Source organism: Dasypus novemcinctus, chromosome 28, assembly GCF_030445035.2.
Source record: "Dasypus novemcinctus isolate mDasNov1 chromosome 28, mDasNov1.1.hap2, whole genome shotgun sequence".
NCBI lineage: Eukaryota > Metazoa > Chordata > Mammalia > Cingulata > Dasypodidae > Dasypus > Dasypus novemcinctus.
Genome location: NC_080700.1, coordinates 16,950,318 through 16,969,765, shown reverse-complemented (window position 1 = coordinate 16,969,765; position 19,448 = coordinate 16,950,318). Strand labels below are relative to the sequence as shown.

The 19,448-nt window shown below is 36.9% G+C and overlaps 1 pseudogene; it reads left to right on the top strand.

Moving 5' to 3' along the window:
- The first annotated feature begins 18,283 nt into the window (after positions 1-18,283).
- Positions 18,284-19,193, top strand: LOC139437774 (olfactory receptor 7A10-like; annotated as a pseudogene).
- Positions 19,194-19,448: the final 255 nt, after the last annotated feature.

Here is a 19,448-nt window from a genome sequence, read left to right as displayed (position 1 = left end):
AAAAGATGATACCTAAAATGACTAGATATGAGAGCTTTACACTGGCCGCCTCCACCATGCACACCCATGTGGTAAGATGACTTCTTCACCCAGTCCATGCTGGGTGTATGAGTTGCTCACTCCTGCCTGCCATTGATTATCCTACCTGTAGTGATGGTATCATGCTCTGGTTTTTGGTACAGAAACCAGTTAACGTTTATTTATTAGCTTAGTCTATATCTCTTGACTGTGAGCACCTCCGGTGCTAGGGGTGACAGGGTACTTACCCATGCTCTATACTAGGAATGATTTTACATTCCTGGGATTATTGGTTTCTGACTGACTCCAAATCCTGGAGCTATAGAAACATAGGTGAATATCTCTGATAAATGGTTCACAAGTTCCCCAAGGGTGACAGGTTGCTTTACTCTAAATTTCCAGTGACTTTAAACACACTTTCTTATGATTTGTGACTCTCAAAAAAAAAAAAACAGACTCTTTTTAAAGCCCTGGATATTTTTTTCCCATCGAAAACATTTTTGCACATTGTGGAATACTTTGTAGAATGGTGGTCAAAAGAATTTAATTTATCCTGTTGGTAACGCAAAATAGTACATGAAGAAAGTGATAGACCTTTGAACCACCTCTTCACTGACTGATGGTAATGAAGGAAAAAAGAAGGGCTAAAGTGAAGCCAAGATGGTGACAGAGTAAGAGCTCCTGGAATCAGCTTGTGAAACAGGGCAGTTGGTCATCACCCAGAGCTATCTAAAGCATCTGTTTGGAGGGCCCAGGAGACAAGAGGAGTATTCTGCAACATCCTTGACAGTGTGGAAGAAGGAGACTATCCATCTGCACAGAGGAATCATGAGTAGAGCACTCCACGCCATGGAGCTCAGTGCCCATGGTGTGCAAGCTGCCTTGGGAGCTACTCCGCAGTTGGATTTGGAAGTTCCATATCCCCTAATAATCCAGGAGGAAAACATGGTGTGGCACTGACTTCAGTGGCCGATTAGTGGATTTGGCGGGCTGATGTAGAATCCTAGGAATAACTTAACTTTGAGACTGTCCAGGTCAGAGGGAAGCTGGTGACTGCCATTTTGACTCCACCCCAGGCATGAGGAGAAGTGGCATTGACTGAAAATCATAGTGCTTGTAAGGACCAGCTTCTTTCCACCCAGGTTGGATTGCAGGTCTAGCCTAAACCCTAGTCCCACCACCAGCAGGGAGGAAGCTGGGGGACCTGCACCACCTCTCTGGGAAGCTGCAAGCCACACTGCAGAGACTGGTTCCCATCCTACTATAGGGGCACAAGCCACCTCAAGAGCTATTCCGTGGCTGGAGTTGGAAGCTCCATTTACCATAAATGGTGGAGGAAAAGACAGATGTCCATTGACCTCAGCTACTGATTAGTGGACTCGACTGGCTAAAGTATACTCTTTAAAATAGCTAAGGTCTTAGTGTGTTCAAGCTAGAAAGAGTCTGGTAGCTGCCATTTTGACTCCACCCCCTGGCATGAGAGGAAGCAGGGCTGACTGAAGTTAGGGATGGGCTTCTTTCCACTAAGATCGGACTGCAGCCCTAGCCTAAGCTCCAACCCCACATGCAGCAGAGAGGTAGCTGGCAGGACTTGAAGCAGGCTCTCTAGGCAACTGCAGATGCTCTCTGCTGACCCAGGCTAAATAGTTGGACAAGTGGAGCTGCATCCCCACACCCCAAGAGAATAGGAGAGGAGCTGAGTATCCTCAGCCTATCGAGGCAATGGCAGGAGTTTTCAGACCACACAAACAGGTTTGTTGAGTGCCTTTGAGCCCATCTCCACCTCTGTCCCCTCACTCTATGGACTGGTGTTGTCTCAACCTTTCAGAGCAACAGTTCTGAGTTTCACAAGCCTAACTGTTGGACACCTTGTGGTTTCACCTCCATCCCCAATAAGACAAGAGACAGACTGTGTTTGCACAGCCTCTTTGGGTAACTGCAGGTGCTTTTGGCCCACACAGCCTGGTCTGGTGGGTAATTGTGGACCCACCCTTACCCCCCAATAGGAAAGAAGGGGGTTGGTCTTTCGACAGCCTTTTGGGCAAGAGCAGACCTTCAGCCTGTATGGACTAGACTATTGGATACCTATGAATCCACCCTGACCTCCAATAGTATAGGAGCGGTCTGGTGTCTCCACAGCCTCTCTGGACAATAGTGGGTACTTTCAGCCAATAGAGACTGAACTGTTGGGTGCCTGTGGATCCAACCCCATGTCTTAAGAGGATAGGAGGGGGCTGGTGCTTCCTCAGCCTCTCCAGGCAACAGTAGGTACTTTCAGCCTACAGGACTGAACTGTTGGGCATTTGTGGTTCTGTTTCCACCCCCTAAAAGGCAGAAGGGACAGTACTTCCTAAGCTTCTCAGGGCAACTGCAGGCATATTTGGCCCAAGAGATTAGATTTTTAAGACCCCAGAGAGCCCATTCCCTCTCCTGGCAGGGAGAGGGTCTGGTGATATATCTGTTTACCTGAGCAACTGTGGTCATTTTGGACCCACACAGTATAGCTTGCTGACCAAAACTATAGCTCCATCTCTGCCTAAAGTAGGGGAGGAAAGGGTGTGAAGCTTCATCAGTGTCTCTGGGTGATTACAGACATTCTTGTGCCCAACTTGGATTAATACACAGCTGCAGCTCTGTCCCTACCCCTGCCAGAGGAGAAAGATGGGAGAAGCTTCATCACTTTCTAGGGCAACATGGGCATCTTCAGCCTCCAGAGCTTGCAGCACCAACTACATCCTTGGCTCCTACTACACAACCAGAAATGGAGAAAAGATAAGAAATCCCTAAACTAAAGGGAGAAAACTGCACCCAGAATAAATACATCTAGCAAGCTAAATGTGGAAATGCCGACAAAAAATTACAATCCATACCAAGAAACAGGAAGAGATGGCCCAATTAAAAGAACAAGATAATCCTGCAGATGACATAAAGGAGTTGAGACAACTAATCTTAGATGTTCAAACAAATCTCCTTAAATTCAATGAGATGGCTAAAGAGATTAAGGATATTAAGAAGACATTGGATGAGCACAAAGAATTTGAAAGCACACATAGAAAATGAAGAGATTCACATATGCCCTGCTCCCTACTCCTCCCATACCTTCCCATATTAACAACATCCTTCATTAGAGTGGTACATTTGTTACAATTCATAAGCACATATTGAAGCATGGCCATGAAGTGTGGATTATAATTTACATTATATTTTAATCTCTCTCCCACAGAATTTTGTAAGTTATAACAAGACATATAATGGCCTATATCTGTCATCACAACATCATTCAGGAAAATTCCAGTGCCCTGAAAATGCCCCCATGTTACACCTACTTTTCCCTCAAACCTCTAGTGCCTCCACATCGATGACATAGTTCTTCCATTGCTAAGGTAACAATAAGGCTATAGTAGAATACCAGCAAGTATATCGTGGTCCATCATTCATTCCCCAATCCTGAGGATTCTGGGAAGCAGATGGCCACTCCACCTCTAATTGAGAAGGAGCTTAGATTTGATGGGGCAGATGGGTGGGATTATCTTGCTCAGAGTTGTGGACATTCTTTGGGATGGTTGTTCATCATCATTTTCTTGTTAGTTGACCTGGATGAGTCCAATGAACTGGAGAGTAGGTGCTACAACTCTGAACTAATCTTACAATATTCATTCTTTTTTATTCCTTTCCCATAAAATCATATATATATGGGGGAAAAGTCAATTCATTTGGATAACAAAGCAATAGTTCAGGCGGCGGACTTGGCCCAGTGGTTAGGGCATCCATCTACCACATGGGAGGTCTGCGGTTCAAACCCCAGGCCTCCTTGACCCATGTGGAACTGACCCATGTGCAGTGCTGATGCGTGTGCAAGGAGTGCTGTGCCATGAAGTGGTGTCCCCCGCGTAGGGGAGCCCCATGTGCAAGGAGTGCGCCCTGTAAGGAGAGCCGCCCAGCGCGAAGGAAAGTGCAGCCTGCCCAGGAATTGTGCCACACACACAGAGAGCTGACACAAGATGACGCAACCAAAAGAAACACAGATTCCCCGTGCCACTGAAAACAACAGAAGCAGACAAAGAACATGCAGCAAATAGACACACAGAACAGACAACTAGGGTGGAGGGTGGGGAAGGGGAGAGAAATAAATAAATAAATAAATAAATCTTTTTTTAAAAAAGGCAATAATTCAGTCTGAAAATGACAAAGTGCTCCATGTCACCACCTACATCACCTCCTGGTTTTGAAAGGGAAAAATATAAGATATTGATGATATTATTCAAACAACATTGAGAGCTTCTTCATGAAGTAGAATTATTGGCAGAAAATATGCTTTGTTTCAATAAAGTTTTGTGCGATATTTCACTTATTGGCTTTTATTATTATATTAAATATTTTACACAAAAATACATACTTTTAAATAAATAGTTTGATGTTTTACAAATATATATACATGTGCAATTACCTACTATATCAATCAAATCAAGATATGAAATACTTCCAACATCACTGAAAATTACTTATGCTCTTTTTCAGGCCTTTATGTCTAAACACACATAACAGAAACCATTATTTTTCTTGCATCTTTCATGGTTGATTAGCTTTTCTGATTATTGTAGGTCATATACATGGACTCCTACAGTATAAGCTCTTCAGATCTGCTTTTGTTTGCTCAACATAATGTTTTTAAAATTTAAAATTGACCCATATTAGTTTGTCCCTTTGTATAACTGATTTTATTTATCACATTTCCTGTGAATGGATATTTGAAAATTTTTAGGTTTTGTCTGTTATCAATAAAGTTGCTATGAATGTTTTTATGAAAAACTGATTGCTGAATTTACCATTTTATTGAGTAAATATGTCTGAGTGGAGTTTCTGAGTCATTTGGTAAGTAAACATTATAAGAAAGAATGAACTATCTCAATAAAATGATTGTAATAGTTTGTATTCCCACCAGGAATGGGATAGTACCAGTTCCTCTACATCCCTAACTACTCTTGATATTGCCATCCCTATGATTTTTTAAAAATGTTATAACAGAAATATTGTGTTTTTGTATATTATATAATGCAAAACATAGAGAAATGCTGTTAAAAATATTATATTGTCCACTTTCAGGTCAATATGTGAAAATTTTTTTTTTAATATTTATTTATTATTATTATTTTTTAATTACATTAAAAAATATATATGAGGTCCCATTCAACCCCACCGCCCCCGTCCCCCACTCCCCCCACAGCAACACTCTCTCCCATCATCGTGATACATCCATTGCACCTGGTAAGTTCATCTCTGAGCATCACTGCACCCCATAGTCAATGGTCCACATCATAGCCCAGACTCTCTCACGTTCCATCCAGTGGGCCCTGGGGGGATCTACAGTGTCCCGTAATTGTCCGTGAAGCACTATCCAGGACAACTCCACGTCCCGAAAACGCCTCCACATCTCATCTCTTCCTCCCGTCCCCCACACCCAGCAGCCCCCATGGCTACCGTTCCCACACCCATTTCACATTTCCTCTGTGGACATTGGATTGGTTGTGTCCATTGCACACCTATGTCAAGTGAGGGCTTAGATTCCACATGGGTACTGGATGCACTCTTCCCGCTTCTAGTTGTAGACACTCTAGGCTCCATGTTGTGGTGGTTGACCTTCTTCAACTCCATGTTAGCTGAGTGGAGTAAGTCCAATATGTGAAATTAACATCATGCTTATGTTTTAAAATGTAATAACCATGTAGGTGTTGTGGACAATTGTTAAATGTAATACCTACCAATATCTATGTAACCCTTATTCCACTTCTAACACCCAGGTTTTCCAGTTAACTGTTTTTTCCTCGTTGTGAAGAAGGCATGTGATAGAGTGCTACTTTCTTGGCCATTATCCCCAGGCATGAGCTCAATTTGTGTAACCATACTAGAATATTCTTTTCCTTCTGGTGGATTCTACAAATCAAAAATGAACCTGGGAAAAAAGGGGATCCTCTATATTTCTAGGAGAATTTCCTGTAGCCTAACATTTCTTTGAAAATAAAGCAAAGAAAACCAAGTCATGAAACTCAGAAAAAAAAATGGTCTTGTGGCCCAATTTGAGCAATGTAAGGAAATAACTTCCAAGGTTTGTGAAGATTTAACTTATAGAGGCTAATGACTTCTTGTTTTCACTTAAGCAAATTTATATTTGGTTAAACAAACCTAGGTTATGCCATGATTTTCTAATTTTGCTAGAGTTTATAGGTACATCACTGGGTCTATCTTTCTATCAAGAGATAAACAATGAGACTGATACTATTTTATATATTCAGTCTCTATTTCATCTATTGGTCAAGCTTCTAACTCTCAATATCTATGTCTACATTCATTCAGTCTCTCTATTCATCCACTGACCCACTCACCTTCTATTTTTCCCTTTGTCCATTACTCTCTTTCACTGTGTCTATTCATCCATCCCTTCACCCGTTTGTTCTCTGCATTGCTTCATTTAACCAATATTTTATTTTAATATGTACACTTAAAAATCCATGAACAATGCCACTAGAAAGGAAAATTATGTCAATGAAATTTTAAATATTTATACAAATTTACTTCAGTCTCATCAAAGAAGAAGGCATCAAACCCAATAAAGATTTTCCTGGTAATAAATATTCAATGTTATTCATTATTAATAACATTTATAAAATTAACAGGTAAAGGAAAGAATAATCACTCTGACAGAAGCCACATTGACTGGTTCATGAAAAATTTTGAACAACTAGAAATGGAAAAAAAATTTTAATTAAAAAAATTAAAAGACGCTTTAGCTTACATAAATGTTACAAAAATTAAAAGACGCTTTAGCTTACATAAATGTTACAAAAATATAGGGAAATCCCGTATACCTCACTCCCTCTTTGTCCCACACTTTCCCCTTTAAACCACATCTTTTGTTAATATGGTACATTTGTTAAAATCGATGAACACATTTTGAACCATTGCCACTAATTATGGTCTATAGTTTACATTATGGTTGACAATTTGCACTGTACAATTTTATAGATTTTAACAAAATGTATAATAGATTATATCTGTCATTGCAATATCATGCATGAAAATTCCAATGTCCCCCACACTCCTTATGTTACACTTATTCGTCCCTCTTCCTTTCCTCAGAAATGCTGGTGATCACTGTCTGTACATTGATATTGCAATTTCTCCCATTACTAGAATAATAATGTCTACTTTAGTCCATAGTTGCATTGCCCCATTATGTTCGTTCATTCCTCAATCTTGAGGATTTTGTAATGGTGATGACCACACTGCTTCCAATTGAGAAGGGTCTTGCTAACCTGTTGGGTGATGTTATGCAAATATTCATTTCTGAAGGTTATACTATTCAGTTTCCCAAATGGCTACACCCCACTTTAATCTCCAAAAATAAGCATGAAGATCCCAGTTGATCCATATTCTCTTTGATACTTGATCCTGTCAGGTTAATTTTAGTTATTCTGGAAGATTGTACATATGAAGATCCTCTTCACTAGTCATGAGCTTTGAGCTTTTTACTAAGGGATTTTCTGCATATCTTTTTGATTTGTAAGTGCATGCTCTATATTCTAGATATGATTTCTGTTTGGATAGATTTATTTTAAATATTTTATCTCACTTTGGTGGTTTGACATTTCATTGCTGATAGAAAATAGTAATTATAATATAGTTACATTTATTAAATGTCTCCTTTAAGGTTGATGTAATATCTCCCTTGTTTAAGAGATTTTTGACTTCCCAAGTTGAAAATATTATTTTCCTTTGTGATCCTTTAAGATATTTTACTTTTACATTTATAACTACAATATGCTTGAGATTGGTGAGCCTATATATGAAAGATTCAATTCTGGATATTGCATTTGACTCATTTTACTTTATTTCCATTTTTATTCTTATGCTGAAAACACATTACTGTGACTTAAAAAAACTGGAAACAGGTAGAATAAGTACTCCCATTCCATGATTTTCCTTCACGTTTGTCTTAGGTATCCTTTTTTTTTTTTTTTTTTTTGCTTTCATGTGAAAAATTATATGATGTTATAATTTTCACAAATTTTTTTGATTGTGATAGCAATTTCCCTGAAACAGTAGACCAAATTGGCAGTACTCTCATCTTTTACAAATTGAGTCTTTTCATCCATATAAGGGTTTATTCCAATATTTATTTCAGTCTTCTCTAAATTTTTCTCAGTGTTCTTCTATAACTTTAAGCTCATAAGCCTCTCCCACTTTCCTTAGTTCTATTTCTAGGAATTACATATTTCCAAGATGTTGTAAATGTCATCTTTTTAACTTTCTTTAAAATGCTCTGACTGGCATATATAATTTTAGAAGTTTGTATTTTACCCTTGTATTCTGACAATTAAATTCTATTTATAAATCTTCCAGATTTTGTACTTACACAAATAATATCACTTGAAATTAAAGTCTGTTCTATTTCGTTCTTTCCAAGAATTATTCCTTCCACTTCCTTTCTTGCCCATGTAGCATCGGCCAGGGCCTCTAACATAATGTTTTGTAGAAGTGTTAATATTGAGCAGTGTTTTCTATACTTGATCTCTTAGCCCTGAAATGCTTTCAGTATTGGGCCATAAAATGTGATATTTGCTCTAGTTTTCATTAAGTGTCCTTTAGTGGGTTTAGGTGATTCTCTTCTCCTAATTTGATGATGGATTTTTTAAATCGTTGTTTGTTTCAAAATCATGAATGGATGTTTAATTTTATCAAATATTTTCCTGCACTTATTACTATGGTAATTTATCCTTTTCATAGGGCTCAATATTGAATTGTGTTGCATAAAACAAATTTTGATACAGAAAAACATTTTTATAAAAAAGAGCTGGATTTGGATTGTGGATTTCTTTTTAGAATATGTGAGTTAATGCTCAAAAAAGAATATGGTATGAATGGTAAGCTCATTTCACAAAATGAATTGAGAATTTTTCCCAGTTTTTCTTATTCTCTGAAATATATGCATAAATGTATATTATTTTTCCTTAAATATTTAGTAGCATTTCCCAGTGAAAACACTGGTCACCATAAAAATTATGAGAATTTTTAAACTATGGATCCAATATTCTTAATAGATAGGAAACTTTCAGATTTTTCATTATTTCTTAGAAGAGTTTTCATACCTCTCACTTTTCTGGGAATTTTTGAATGTCATTTACATTTTACAATGTATTGGCATGAAGTTATTTATACTCTCTTTTTATGATGTTAAAGAATTTCTGAGCAGAAGACCATCTTTTAATTCCTGTTATTATTTTTCAATTATTCTTTTTTTTTTGTCAATAAAACAAATAGGATAGATCAGTTTTGTCTTTTACTAGATTTAGCTTTGACTTTCTATCCTTTTTATATTTGGTCTATTACTATGTTTTCTTCTTATATTTTTGATTTTCTGTCTTCTATTTTCTTCATGTTTAATTTGCTGTTCTTTTTGAATTTGTGATAATAGCTAGAACTTTAGTTTTTTGCACTTAAATATACATATTAAACAATATACAGCGATATGTATTGGATTTTACATTTTTCCCTAGAAATGGTTTGAGCTCCATCCAATATGACTTTTTATGTAGTATTTCCAATATCAAAACACTTAAGTTTCCAATTATATCACCTACTTTAAACAAGTTTAAAAGTGTATTTCTTAACCTTTAAACATGAAAGAATTGAAGTTCTTTGTATGTCCACATGGAACATATACTTGAACTTAACTGATAACTTTGTGTACATGAATCATTTTCCAAAAATGTCTAAGTGCAAAGTTATATCACCTGTCTCAATATGTCTCGAAAAATAGAAATGGTAAGTATTTTTGGAAATTAAACTGCATATTAATCACTAAAAGAAAATTAGAAAATTCCCCCCACAGAGGCAATTCCAGCATTTGATGTAATGAATATGAGTAATTTCAAGATGTTATAGTATAAAAATCTTAAATATTGGATTTTGTCTTTTCTACATGATGTCTGAATCACCATACCCAATGTTCTCTATATTACTTTCACATTAAAACTTTGTTTTCCATTCCTCCTGAATCTTTATTACGTGTGGTAATGATTTGCCTTTTTGCCATTTCTAATAATTTTTCCAATGATTTTTCCACCTGTCATTCATCTTTCATAATACTATTGCTACTGCTTCTATGAAGAACTCCATGAGATCCCTCTTCCCAATACAAACACGGGTCCCTAGGTCCCTGTATGTAAGTTTGTTACAGCCTAAAAGGATATACACAAAATGTCTCTGTGTTTTGTCTCCCCTAATTAACTGTGAACTACAGGAGAGCAGAAACTAAAACTTCATTGAGAATATGCTATATCATCCTGTGTCATACTCCACATAAATACTCAATTCTAAAATCTTTTTTGAGCATCTCTTCTGTGTCTCTAACAGTGTTTGGCATACGGAACTTGAGGGTGGCTAAGATCCATGCTTTCAATATATTCAAAATATCCTTTTAAACAAGATGGAAAGCAGGTGCTTATAATTCCATGGATTAAATTCCAAGTTAGGGATGAAACTTGCATAACTGCATTAGGGTTAACAAAAGGATTGTCTAGATGCAGTTTTGCCTGCAGTCAAGGGTAGAGAAAAAGTTTCTTTTCATTTGGAAATATTATTGATTGTAAAAATTAAATTGCTAAGTGAGGGAAGGAAGAATTTTGATTCTTCAGTTGTCCCCCAGCTTCTTTTCAATACCTTGTGTAAGTGGGTGACATAAGGGAGAGATGAGGAATTTCTTATGGGCATACACTTTCTGTCTCATGGGAAATCTCATTCTCTGGGCAGAGAGTGCATAGAAAGCAACAGGAAGCCTTTTCCTCCTGAGAGGTGTACTTCAATCCAGGAATACATTTCTCACTGCATAATCAGAGAGGAGTATCTGAAGAAAATCAGATACTTTTGTTTATAGCTGGGGCTTAAACTAACACTCTAATAATTAAATTGTTTGGGGTATTGGGTGATGAAAAATTTATTACCTAAATCAAACTAATTTACCTAAATCAAAATACCAATTTCAGGAGAAAACTGCAGACAAGTAGATCGAAACATACTATCTGAATACTCCCAAAGCAAGGTTATCAATACCTGAAGTCCTTGCAGAATTAAATGAGTCAATTTATATACAGTATCCAATACAGTTTCCAGTTTAATCTCCTGTAAACATGTATTCCAGGCTTCAGCTCAGGGAGTCTGCTCACTCACTTAATTCATTTTAGTGAGGACATGTAATATTTTTCCTTCAGGGCCTGGCTTTCTTCCCTCAACATAAGGTTTTCAAGAGTCATCAATGTTAACCTGTGTGTAAATACTGCATTCCTTCTTACAGCTGTGTAAAATTCCATTGCAAGTATATACCACAGTTTACTTATTTATTAATCGGTTAATGGACATTTGGACTATTTGCAATCTTTGGCAATAGTGAATAATGCCGCTGTGAACATTGGTGTGCCTATATCTGTTCATTGTCCCTGCTTTCATTTCTTCTTGGTATATCCCCAGGAGTGGAACTGCTGGATCATATGGCAAACCTATAGTTAGGTTTTTGAGAAACTGCCAAACTGTCCTCTACAATGGCTGGACCATTCTACATTCCCACCAGCAGTGGATGAGAGTTCCCATTCCTCCACATCCTTTCCAACACTTGTAGTTCTCTAGTTTTTAAATAGCTGACAGTCTAATGGGTGTGAGATGATATCTCATTGTAGTTTTGATTGCATTTCCCTAATATCTAGTTATGTTGAACATCTTTTAATGTGCTTTTGAGCCATTTGTATTTCTTCTTTGGAGCAGTGTCTGTTCAAATGAATTGTCCATTTTTTAAATGCGATTTTTATCTTTTTAATTTTGAGATATAGGATTTCTCTATATATGCTGGATATTAGATCCCTATTGCATAGATGGTTACCAAATATATTCTCCCATAGAATAGGCTGCTTTTTCACTTTCTTGACAAACTCCCTTGAGGTGCAAACAGTTTTAATTTTTAGGAGGTACCATTTATTTTTTCTTTCTTTGCATGTGCTTTCAGTGTAACACTTATGTAATCTAAAGTATTGTAAAAATTTTAAAAAGTATAAGAGAACTAAATGAGGGTACCCAAATTAGAAAGAAGTATAATTATCTGTATTCAGTGATAGCATAATCCTTTATATAGAAAATACCAACGCTTCCACAAAAACACTTTTAAAGATCATAAATTATTCCAGCCAAATGCAAGCTGTGAGATTAATATCCAAAATCAGTTGCATTTTATAAAGTAACAAAGAATAGTCCCTATAAAAATTTTTAAAACTTCATAATGGCACCTAATGCAATAAAATACCCAGGAATAGTTTTAAATGAATATGGGAAGACTTGTACACCGAAAAGCAAAAAAACAGAGCTGTCAGAAATTATAGAAGACCTAAGTAAATGGGAATATTTCTGTATTGATGGATAAGAATGAAAACCATTAACATGCTACTATGACCCAAAGTGAAATGTCACTTCAACACAATCCCTATCAAATCCCAGGAGTGTTTTGGGTAGCAATTAAAAAGGCAATCTTTAATAAAATATATAGGGGATTTTCACATACCCCATTCCCTACCCCTCCCACTCATTCTCACATTAACAACATCCTTCTTTAGTGTGGTAAATTTGTTACAATTGATGAAAACATATTGGAGCATTGGAAAAGGCAATCTTGATTCATATGGAATTACAATTTACAAGGACTGCAGTATGCTTTAGGGTGTTGCTTTTATTTATTTTCATGTCTCTTGATGTAGTTAGACTGAACATTTTGAGAGGAAATAAAATATCCTAACTTTTCTTCATCATCAGAATATAGTTTAAAGCTTACCATACCCTATTGCTAAAAAAATGTTTGTTGAATGAAAGAGCAAATAGTTGAGTGAGTTGGGCAGAGACTGCAAACTATTGGGAAGAAATGAAAAGAAGTGGGACGATAAGAAATTCTCCTGAGAGAGGGCATCCCTGTGTATGATTGCCATCTCCACAGGAGACATATCAAAGACATAAGATATTTAGTGTACTCAGAATTTCTCTCCAGAATCGGAGATAGCGAAAACATTTTGGGAAACCTTGCAATATTAGAGTACACATCTCAAGAGAGGTGACCTCCTCTTGGTAGGCTTGGACAACTGGGATAAGAAATGAAGAATGGAGCTCAAAATTTTTCTTCCAAGGGTTAAAACTGGCAGAAGTTTTACTCTTTTTTTGCTTTTCTTTTTTTTAATTTCTTTTTTCTTTTTTACTAAATTGTCTTTTTTAAAAACATAAATCACAAAAAAAGTTACGTTAAAAAATATGAGGTTCCCACATACCCCACACCCCACATCCCCACTCCTCCCACATCAACAACCTCTTTCATCATTGTGGCACATTCATTGCATTTGGTGAGTACATTTTGGAGCACTGCTGCACCACATGGATTATAGTTTACATTGTAGTTTACACACTCCCGCCAGTCCATTAAGTGGGTTAATGGCAGATTATAATGTCTAGTATCTGTCCCTGTAACATCATTTAGGACAACTCCATGTCCCACAAATGCCCCCACATCTTGTTTTCTTCTTTCTCACCTCCAGAGAATTAAATATCTCAGGGAGTAGAGAGACAAAAGAATACTTCATTAATAAGGATTATGACAATGAAATCCCTAAAGGCACAGAAACTCAAAGAGCTTCCTTCTACACCCTCTGAACTTTACTAATCTCTGGTCATGAGAAAGCGCAATTGTGTCTTCTAGAGACTTGGTGAGAGGTTCCATCTTTGTGCCCTTCCTGATCCATCATTCAAAGAATAATCTACATTGGTGAACTTAGATCCTGCATTGATAATTTCTGGGTGAGTCATAGCATATTCAAGTGCTGAGAGAGTTTATTATGACTCCAAGGAACACTTTTATTAGTAGAAATTTTAGAGGCATCAAAAATTATGACCAGAAAGAAAGTTTAAAATACAAAGTCCTGCCCCCTTAAAAACTTGATTGTGGAGGGAGATAATGGATACAACAAATTAACTTCTTTGTTCAAAATGTCTCCTCTGGCTATAGCTCTCACTCATGGGGCTTCCCTCTCTCAGCAGCAATTTTCCTATTTTCACTGCTTCTTTGTCTGCAATTTTTGCAAGCAATTGTTTAATCACATGAATTCAATTTTTTGTTTTAGTCATTCAGTCAACATTTAGTCATCAACTACTTCATGGTAGGGACTAAACATTAATGTGGTAATACAGAAATGAATAAAATACTGTCCCTCATCTCAAAGAGATACATGCAAGAGAAATAGAATTGAGTGCATGCAGTATCCTGTGGTGGCTCTGAAATCCTGCTGAAATGGATCCTTAAGTTTGGATTTATCCTGTGGAGGTTAGTGAGGTCTTCAGAAGGGAAATGATGATTGCACTGAGACTTGAAGGAAGAATTGGAGTAATTCAAGGAGGAGAAGGGGGTGAAACACACCAAGAAATCACAATATGGTAAAAAAAAAAAAAGTGTGATCAGCATAATGTAATGTGTGGTTAGGTTTTAGATATGGCCCTTAATATCTCATGTAGAACAAGGGGCAGGGTGTGATAAGTGGAACATGGCAGTAGTCAGATAACAGAGAGCCATGAATTCTGCCCACAAGATGGATATTTATGTTTGAAGCTACTGAAGAGTCAGTGCAGGCTTATTGAAAGTGATGATCATGAAAGTCTTGCTCTGAGGAAACTTTATTCTGGTTTGATGTGAATATTACTGTTTCTGAAACCCTTCAGAGAAGATGAGGGCTGGAAATAGCACACTTGGAAATGGGAAGCAGGTATGGGGAGTGAATTTGTATGGGGTTGAACCACAATGAATAAAAATATTATTGTAATAGGAATAATGTCAGACATTTTATATTCATTATTTTATTTAATTATTTCAATTACTGTGTGTCATTATTTTTCATTGTTCTGATTCAATGGAGGAAATATTTGAGACTTACAGTACTGTGATATTCTTGCACAAGGCATATAATTTTGTCTGGATTGAATCTTGAAGTGCAATGGTTCTGGTCTTCTACATTTCACTAATAATTTATTTCTTAATAAACTTGATATTTTAGAACAGTGTTACATTTACAGAAAAATCTCCAAGGGTAGTAGAGAGGATTTCCAAGAACCTCTTACCCACATCCCCCTGCTCTTAACACCTCCCATGCAAATTACCACATTACATTTATTTGTCATATATTCCTATGCCCTTCATGGCAGTGACACCTTCTCAGACTTCCTTTATTTTTGAAGAGCTGGATAGTTTTAAGGAATGCAGTTTGGGTATTTTGTAAAGTCAGAATTTGTCTGATGTTCTTATCAAAATTGGACTCTTTTATGAGATTTTGGAGAAAGACACTGGAGGTAAAGTGCCATTTTCATCACATCATAGCCAGAGTGCATTTTATCAATGTTACTTATCACTGTTGATGTTGGCCTTGATCAATAGCATTTGACATTCTCCTCCTTTCCATATATCAATTTGGAACGAAGTTACAGTGTGAAGCCATTTAGGAGTGAGACTTTTACTCCATGGCCTTAAGAGCTCAATATGTGCATAAATTATTGGAATTTATCTGCATAGGAAATGTATCTTTTCTTTATTTAATCAATAATGTATTTTTTTTAAAGAATTATTTTATTTATTTCTCTCCCCTTTCCCCCCTCCCAGTTGTCTGTTCTCTGTGTCCATTTGCTGCATGTTCTTCTTTTTTTTTTTTTTTTGTTACTTTATTAAACATTTCATTTTCAGTACAGATTGTGTCAGGGTTTACCTTCTCATTCTACCTTTTCTTTCTTTTTTTTTTTTTTTTAGATTTATTTATTTATTTATTTATTTAATTCCCCTCTCCCGGGTTGCCTGTTCTCTGTGTCTATTTGCTGCGTCTTGTTTCTTTGTCCGCTTCTGTTGTCGTCAGCGGCACAGGAAGTGTGGGCAGCGCCATTCCTCGGCAGGCTGCACTTTCTCTCGCGCTGGGCGGCTCTTCTCACGGGTGCACTCCTTGCGCGTGGGGCTCCCCTACGCCGGGGACACCCCTGCGTGGCCGGGCACTCCTTGTGCGCATCAGCACTGCGCATGGGCCAGCTGCACACGGGTCAAGGAGGCCCGGGGTTTGAACCTCGGACCTCCCATGTGGTAGACGGACGCCCTAACCACTGGGCCAAGTCCGTTTCCCTGCATGTTCTTCTTTTTGTCCGCTTCTGTTGTCAGAGGCATCTGCGTTTCTTTTTGTTATGTCATCTTGCTGTGTCAACTCTCCGTGTGTGCAGTGCCATTCCTGGGCAGGCTGCACTTTCTTTCGCACTGGGCGGCTCTCCTTACGGGATGCACTCCTTGCATGTGGGGTTCCCCTATGCGGGGTGCACCCCTGCGTGGCACGGCACTCCTTGAATGTATCAGCACTGCACGTGGGCCAGCTCCACACAGGTTAAGGAGGCCCGAGGTTTGACCTGCGGACCTCCCATGTGGTAGAAGGCTGCCCTATCCACTGGGCCAAGTCCACTTCCCTTAATAATGTATTTATATCAAGATTGACTTATGACATTTATTTTATACTTTTAGTTGTAACACAGTATTATTTTATATTGTTATTTAGTTTGTTCTAGTTTTGCTTATTTGCCATCTATATATCTTCTTGTTTAGGATTCAGTTTTGGTCTTGTACCCATATTTTTATTGGGTCTTTGCTTTTATATTGTTGGGTATCAAGAGTTATTTGTATTTTTGAATACAAATAATTTGTCAGAAATGTGTTTTGCAAATATATTCCCCAAGTCTGATGACTTTCTTTTCATTCCCTTATCCATGTCTTTCACAGAGCAAATGTTTTACATTTTAATAAAGTACAACTTATGAATTTTCTTCTATCTCGATTATGCTTTGTGTGCTTTTCTAAACACTCATTGCCAAACCACTGGCCTCTTGATTTTCTTATTTTTTATTCCAGAAGTTTCATATTTGGTGTTTTACTTGTAAGTGTATGATTCATGTTGAGTTACCTCTTGTGAAATGTATACAATCTGTGCCATATTTCCACTTTTGTGTGGCAGTATGCATCCCATTGTGCCAGAATCATTTTTTTTTTTTTGGTGTGAAATTGGTAAAATATATTTGCAACACAAAAGAATAATTTCTTCAATGACAGATTTCACAAATCAGTATTAAAAATGACAACAGAAATGAATAATGAGCTACAGAAACATTTTTACAAGAGACATTTCTCTTTATCAAAATAAACATATGAAAAGATTCAATTTCATTCATAGTAAAGTACATAAAAATAAAACCTGTTTTGAAAAGACCACACATTCTCCATTGAATTGACCCTGCTCTTTTGTCACAGATCACTTGACTTCATTTGAGTGGATATACTTCTGGGTTCTCTAACTTTGGTTTATGTGCTTATTTCACCAATATAACATGGTTTGATTATTGTGATTTTTAGTAAGTCTTGAAATCAGTTAATGTGGCCCTACAGCTTTGTTCTTCTTCAGAATTATTTTGGCTTTCTAGGTTTTTTGCCTTTCCATATAAACTTTAGAATTAGTTTGTCCTTCTCAAAACAACTTACTTTTATTTAGAGATGGATTGAGTTGAATGCATAGATCATGTTGGAAAGAAAGTGCATCTTCTTAATATTGCATCTGATATATAATAGAACAGAATAAGTATAATTAATTAATTAATTTAAAGATTTTTATATAGAACCCCAAATTTCCCATTTTATCTATTTTCCAGTGTATAACTTAGTAATATTAATTAAATTCAGAATATTGTACTACAATCATCAATATACATTACCCCAACATTTAAATGATCATTTAAAATGTTTATTGAATAAACTAAATTCAAAGAGAATTTGTAATGGAAAATATTGCCATGGGAAAATATTTCCTAATATGAACATGGATGGCTTGTCGGAAAGATCATGAAGGAGAAGTAGGAGTGGGGAGCAGGTGTAGCTCAGTTGTTTACTACCTGCTTTGCATAAATGAGTCCAAGGCTCAATTCCTGGTACATTTTTTTCCCTAAAAAACACAAATGTGAAGGAGGAGCATATGCTTTCCTTGATATTTTCAGATAAAGTTTACATGATCTATCTCTGTATAAGAAACCATTAATTTAATGTGTTTACAAACTGTAGAATTTATGTTAATTTGGTGATAGCTGCTAGTGGCTAAATTTGCATTGCTCTGGTCTCTTTTCCAGAAGTTTCATCATGTACCTGGAACTAGAAAACCAAACACATATTTTAGAATTTTTCCTTCTGGAACTTTCCAAAGATACAGAAATCAGCCTCAGCTATTTGGGATGTTCCTGTCCATGTACCTGGTCACTATATTTGATAACCTGCTCATCATCCTGGTCATCATCTGAGACTCCCACATCCACACACACATGTACTTCTTTCTCTCCAACCTGTCTTTTACAGATTTCTCCACCACTCTCCCATAGATGCTGCTGAACATCAAGTCAGAAAGCAAAACCATAACTTATGAAAATTGTATTAACCAGATGTATTTTTTCATGCTCTTTGCAGGATTAGACAACTTCCTCTTGACTACAATGGCTTATGACCACTTTGTGTCCATCTGCCACCCTCTGCACTACATGGTTTTCATGAACCCCCAGCTCTGTGGCCTCCTGCTACTGGCATACTGGTTATTGAGTGTTTTGTTCTCCCTTTTACATAGCTTAATGGTTTTGAGATTGTCTTTGTACTGAGTTGGAAATTCCCCACTTTTTCTGTGAACTTAATGAGGTGGTGTAATGTACTTGTTCTGAAACCTCCTCAATGACCTCGTGATGTATGTTGCAACTGGCCTAGTGGCTGTTATTCTACTCACTGGGATCCTTTACTCTTACTCTAAAATTATATCCACCATTTTGAGAATTTCAACAATTAAGGGCAAATATAAATCATTTTTTACTGTGGGTCTTACCTCTCAGTAGTGACATTTTATGGTACAGGTGTGAGAGTGTATTTTAGTTCCTCTGTTATGCAAACCTCAAGGACAAATGAAATAGACTCAGTGATGTACACAGTGGTCACTCCTATGCTAAACCCCTTTATCTATAGTCTAAGAAACAAGGACATAAAGCAGGCATTCAATGAACTCTCTGGGTGAGAAACATTCTTTCTCTCACAAATTTATCTATTTTTAATCAGTTTTATTGAGATATATTCACATAACATACAGTCTATCCAAAGTGTATATAATCATTGGCTTTCACTATAATCACAATGTTGTGCAATCAACACCACATAAGATTTTAGAACAATTTTATTACTCAAAAAAGAAAATCCTACATCCCTTATCTGTCAAATATCAATCACTCTATCTTTTCCCAGCATTATATAACCACTAATCAAATTCCAACTC